The following is a 5,831-nucleotide window of genomic DNA, read 5'->3' as shown; positions in this document are numbered from 1 at the left end:
AAACCTGAAAAAAGGTTCATTGCTTTAATTGAGATCAGCGTCCCCGCTCTACAGTGGTACTATTGTCATGTCTGTAGGTGTTGTGTGTTCTGAGATGAAAACAGGAACAGGAAAAGCGTGACACCGCACTGAGAACAATACTCGTTCTTCCTACCACCACGAAGGTGGAGTGGGATGGTAAAGAACGAGTAAAAATACCAGGTTGCTGTACAGTACAACTACAGAAGTGCGTTGGGCTAATCAGCCACACGGCGTTACAACCCTGGCGTAAACAATTGTTTCCTTGTAATGGGGACGGCAGACATCGTCCTGCCGAGACCGATGGCAGACATCACATGGATGGAAGTGTCCGCGGCTGCACGCAGCAGGATGCCTTGAACGCTTTGCATCATCCCTTTTAGACTTACTTTTACTCGAGTTGCGACTTTCCTTGACCAGTCTCGTTGCGCTTCCGCTATTCCCCCGACCCGCCAGAGCTATCAGCGCCGTCGCGCCGCTGGGTCCGCCATTCCATTATCTGCTGGGCCCTGATACCCAAGGAGAACAGGATAGTCACAGGTACATCAAAATGACGTCAAATAGTCACGAAATAGTCACTATTTTGGCTTGAGGGATGTCACTAGGGACGTCAAAGACACCAAAATGACTTGAAAGTGACAAACCTGTTCTCGTTGGGTAAGGAAGGACCCCGTCGCACCCGCAGCAGGAGCGACGTCCGGCGAGCATCGGCTGTCCGCGGAGGTGGTCTGGTCTGCGCCGGCAGGGCCCCTGTGAGGCGGGCGCACCCGTCGCGCTTCGAGCCGGTGCGGGCGGCCTACCCCGCCGCTGCCAGGCGCCCGCCCCACAGGGTGCTGGTGGACCGCGCTGCACGCCCGCGGGGACCACGACAGAACCCCCACTCTTTTACACCTTAAGTATTTAGATCGGTTTAGGGGCCGCTTTCTAATCTCTCTCTCCCAAGTGTTGGGCGGAACTACTGCTACTGCCCCGGCGCAAGTATCGCACGCACTCCGCCAAGCTCAGCACGGCCATGACGAGCGGCTCTCTCTCTCTCTCTCTCTCTCTTCTCTCTCTCTCTCTCTCTCTCTTTCTCCGGACCCGTCGATACGGATCGGCTGTTTTTTGAGTGTTTCAAACGGGGAAGGGGGAAAGCGCACGATTATTTTAGCAGTGTGCAAGGAAACAACAATACATCATAAAAGATGCAGGTACGGTTTATTTTACTGGTTCCATTAAGCTTTGCGATATAGTCTTAGGATTAAATATAATGACAAGAACACTACGGCAGTAAGTCTTGGACGGGGGAAGTTTGGAGTAGTGTGGTGGAGTAGTCAGTCATCCGAAAATATTGGTGCGGCAGGCGTCGCAAACCACCTCGACCGATCGAGGCAGGAAGCCGCGGAGGTTCTGGCGCTGCATCAGGCAGCCGGCAGCATCCTGGCACGGGTCGGAGGAATCACGGTCAAGGACGAGTCGCTGGAGGTGCAGCAGGTCCCAGGCGGCCAGGTCCTGGCCGAGTTCGGGGAAGTAGTAGTCACCATCCTCTTCGTCCTCACTGATGCTGCAAGACACCTGCAGCTCCTGCAGCGATGAAGCGTGGGCGCTGGGCTTGGTCCGTGACGGGATTGGCGGGACGTCCACCAGCTCTCTGCTCCGGTAGCGTCTACGATGCCCTCGTGGAGCTCTAAATGGCGCTTCCCTCTCAGTCTTGCCACTCCTGTCGAGCTCACGATGATCGGTGACGCTGCTGTGAGCGCGCTCACAAGTACGGCTCGGCCTGCTCCCTGCCACGCACCAGGCGCCGAGGAAGGGTCCTGGCCGCCCGCTCAAGTTGTTACAGCCCGAGACACACACACACACGCGTGGCTGATGAACTACCACCCGGGAGGTAGGCAGCCGTTCCGACAGGGGCAGCATTTGTGGCCTACCTGTGCGAGTTCGGTCGCACAAACCGAAAGTGGAAGGCAAGCAGTTGCGCCCGTGGGCCGTTCTAGGGGAAGGAACGGGGAAGGGGGGGGGGCACGAGTGAGGGTACGAAAGGGGGCCGGCCGTACGGTACGCGTCGCTCGGCGGGCAGCATCACCATCATCACCAGCAACATGCACACCATGCACACCATGCACACCTCGCGGGTCGCCTACCGGGTGGTGCCCTAATGGGGTGGAGAAAGCAAAGCTTCCCGTAACGCTCACAGCCGGAAGCGGCTGCAGTTCAGGGGACGCGCGGCGGGGGTGCCCGCGCCAGGGGCCGAGGGGACGGCATGAGATGCAGGACCTCGGCGGCGTCCTGGTCCGAGTTGAGGCCCTACCATCGGCCGCCGCGGTCCACACGGTCTCGGTGACGCGGCGCAGCACCACCTCCATGAGCCCGGGCTCCGCCTCGGCGAGGTGGAGGAAGGCCTGCTCCAGCTGGTCCTGCTCGAGGACCTTGCCCAGCCGGTCCAGCACGTCCTCGCCGTCCCAGAGTAGTGACCGCAGCAGACCTTCTCGCGGCACAGCAGCCCGACGTGGCCCGGGTACGTGTCGAAGCCGTGCCGGGCCTCCACAACGCCCTCCTTGTCGCGCACCAGTCGATGGTCACGCTCACCTTGCGGCACACTTGGCAGCGCTCGTCCAGCAGGCCGTAGCTCAGCTTGAGCACCGCCTCCAGGGCGTGGCTCATCTTGACGGCGGACACGCCCTCCAGGCTGCTCGGCCAGCGCCAGAGTGGGCAGCGAGGACACGGCAGCTCGGCGGCCACCTGCTTGCCGACCACCATGCCGGCGAGCGCGAGTCGATGCTCATCTGGCGGGACGTGGTGGGCCCCGAGGAGGTCGCCGACAGGTGCGGCCGCATCTGGCGCAGCTCGCTCGGGGGTCACCTCACCTCGAAGCCCTGCAGCGAGAACTCGAAGCCGCCCTCCTCTGTGTCCTGGAGGTCCAGCGGCGCGACGAAGCGCAGCCCGTCCGCCGTCTCCACGATCTGGACGGGCACGAAGGTGACGCGGTCGCCCGTCTCGATGACGCGGCCGGGTACGAAGCTCGGTGCATGTGACCTGGCCGTTGAGGAAGGTGGGGCCGGCCTTGGTCTCGATGATCTGGCCGGGGACGAAGCGCGGCCCGTAGGCGGTCAGCACGGTTTTGCCCGGGACCCGGGAGGAACTTGGGGCCGGCGAGGGTCTCCATGACCTGGCCGGGGATGAGCAGAGGGCCGTCCGGGGTGTGCACGGTGAGGCCGGGCATGAACACGGAGCCCTTGGCGGTCTCCACCGTCTGGCCGGGGGCGAACACGCGGCCGCTGGGCGTCACCACGCTCTGGCCGACGACGACCCGCTGCGCCCGCGCGCCCTGCGCAGCAGCGATGTCCAGCCGGAGGGCGTGCACTTGCCGTCGACGTTGACGGCCTCTCCTTTGTCGAGCATCTTAACAAGATCGGGCATCTCTTCGATGTGCGACGGCTGGTTGAGCAGCTTGCCGCCGGCGCCCTCCCCCATGAGGACGGACTTGACCTCGGCCTGGCGGGGCAGGGCGCCGGGGTCCACCAGTTGCACGGCCGCCTGCAGCTCAAGTTGTAACAGCCTGAGACACACACAGAAGAGCGCGCTCGCAATTAAGCATTCCGGCAAAGCTGAAATGCAGAAGAATGCAGGGAACAAGAAAACGGAAGTCACCATGATATAGCATAGCGATTTCCGTTTTCTTCTTCCCCCCATTCTTCTGCATTACAGCTTTACCGGAATGCTTTATTGGCTGACGAAGTGGCGCATGGGAGGTAGGCAGCCGTTCCGACAGGAGCAGCATTGGTGGCCTACCTGTGCGGAGTTCGGTCGCACTAACCGAAACTGGAACACCTGCAGTTACGCCTGGGGAGGGGAGGGGGTGGGGGGCACGGGCACGAGTGAGGAGACGAAAGGGGGCAGTCGGGCGTACGCGTCACGCGGCGGGCAGCATCACCAGCTAAATGCACACCATGTACACCTCCCGGATCGCCTACCTGGTGGTGCCCTAAGGGGGTGGAGAAAGCAAAGCCTCCCTCAACGGCGCGTGCACCGATACACCCGATGCGCCTGGTAGCAGAGAGGCGCCGCGGCGCCGTGTTCCGTTATCCGAACCGAAGTTCTTAGAATCGAGATGTCGCGCGGGGTCGGGGTCCCACCTACACCGGGCGTCTCGCGTGCCGGTGGCGGCCGCACAGCAGAATAGCAACCATGGGCTGGTCTTGCAGGTGGCTGATTGCGACGGGAGGGCGGCGGGGGCCCCCGCCGCTGTCCGTGGGCCTCTGCCAACAAGAACAAGGAGGAGGACGGGCCGCAATGACGCCGCCGGGGGCTGGCGGGAGTCGCTGTGTGTACGAAATGCAGCCGCGAGGAAGAAGCGTGCGTCTGCTGCAAGCGTGTACGGTTGTGGTTGGAGGATGCCAAGGTCCAGGACCGGGGGGCACCTCGCGTCCACCGCGGTGACCGTTAAGCGGTCCCGGGTCAGGCAGCGCGCGCAAACCACGCACACAGGTCACGCCGGGCCCGACATCGACGCAGCCCGTGACGGACCGGGGGAGGTCACTAACTGCTCTTGTTCTAGAAAGCTGACCCCCCCCCCCTTCCGACCTTTGTTGCTTGTGGGGTTGGGGTGGGCACGGCCGCGCGCTCATGGCCTCCTTGCGGGGTCCGGTTGAGCACACCTCGGCCCGGCGCCCAAGAACAGGCGCTTCATGAGTGCCCCGGGTGTATCGGAGCCACCGTCGCACTGTTGCGGGTTTGCCTACTCCCTCCGACGGGAAGGCGCCAGGGCTCCAGCGGCCCGACAGGGTGTGCAATCCCGCCGCGCGCCCTCAGCCCCGTGCACAGCCATTGCTCGCGCTCCCACAACAGCCCATATACATGACTGTCGCCGCCGTGGACCGGCCGCCGTCAGGCAGCCCGCCGCCAAGCTCTGCTCGGCCTCCCACCCATCGCGCGCCGGGGAGCAGAGGTCCGCCGCGGCGGCGCAGCGACGACGCCCACCTCTGCCGCCTTCCCTCTCGGGGTTGGTGGGTGTGACCGGGTGCCTCCGCGTCGAGGCGCCCGTCGACTACGTGGCCAACGAGCAGGGCGACGACCGCCAACAACCACTAAGACCGGACGCACCGGTCGCGAGCATCTGCACGACCGGGCTGATCCGCTGGGCTGGATCGCGAGATCGGCGGGGGAACCTGCGTCGCGTAAGGGCACCCTGCGTGAACGATCCTTGTCGCGATGTGCGCAGCTGCTCCCCTTCAGCTTAAGTGTAGCCCCCCCCCCCACACACACACACACGCACACGCTGTCATAGCGCCCACGGCACCATGCCCCTTTCGAGGCTTTAGACCCCTGACCTCTCCGCGGCCGACTGCGTCGAGTAGTCGGGGGTGATCGGGAGGTGGACGTGAAGGAGATAAACACACATCCAAAAACAGATAATTTTATTGAGGTCTACATACTACAATCTCCGCGACAACTTTGTGGGTAGCTCATCCAGAGTTGACAACCTCTTCACAGTCGTTTGAATTTGCTCGGGTAGTAAACGCCTGAAAATAGCGAATCCCGAGATTATTAAGACTCCGCGCATTGCAAAGGATTTCAAAACAATGCATCATTACGGCTAGACCCGGCAGTGCTCACCCCGCTGGCGCTGCTGGCCGTGGCGAGGGCCGAGGTGAGGGCCGGGGCAAAAGGGTGCTGCCGCAATGGCCGTGCCCAGGCGAGTGGCGGACATGTGCTCCTGGAGCAGGTCAACGGTGGGCGGCCGCAGCCTGACGGTCGGAACACCCGTCTGCCTCACTGCAAAACCATAGGCCCGGGTGAAAGCAAATGGCAGCGCAGGGGTCAGCGTTAACCCC

The 5,831-nt window shown here is 62.9% G+C and overlaps 1 protein-coding gene across 2 annotated transcripts in view; it reads right to left on the bottom strand.

Annotated features, from left to right (window-relative positions):
- The window catches only part of LOC113211300 (uncharacterized), a 10,383-nt gene that overhangs the window by 1,136 nt on the left and 3,416 nt on the right, over positions 1-5,831 (bottom strand). The window lies entirely within an intron of this gene.

Source organism: Frankliniella occidentalis, unplaced genomic scaffold, assembly GCF_000697945.3.
Source record: "Frankliniella occidentalis isolate FOCC.00 unplaced genomic scaffold, Focc_3.1 Scaffold175, whole genome shotgun sequence".
Lineage (NCBI taxonomy): Eukaryota > Metazoa > Arthropoda > Insecta > Thysanoptera > Thripidae > Frankliniella > Frankliniella occidentalis.
This window is presented reverse-complemented; position numbering and strand designations above follow the sequence as displayed.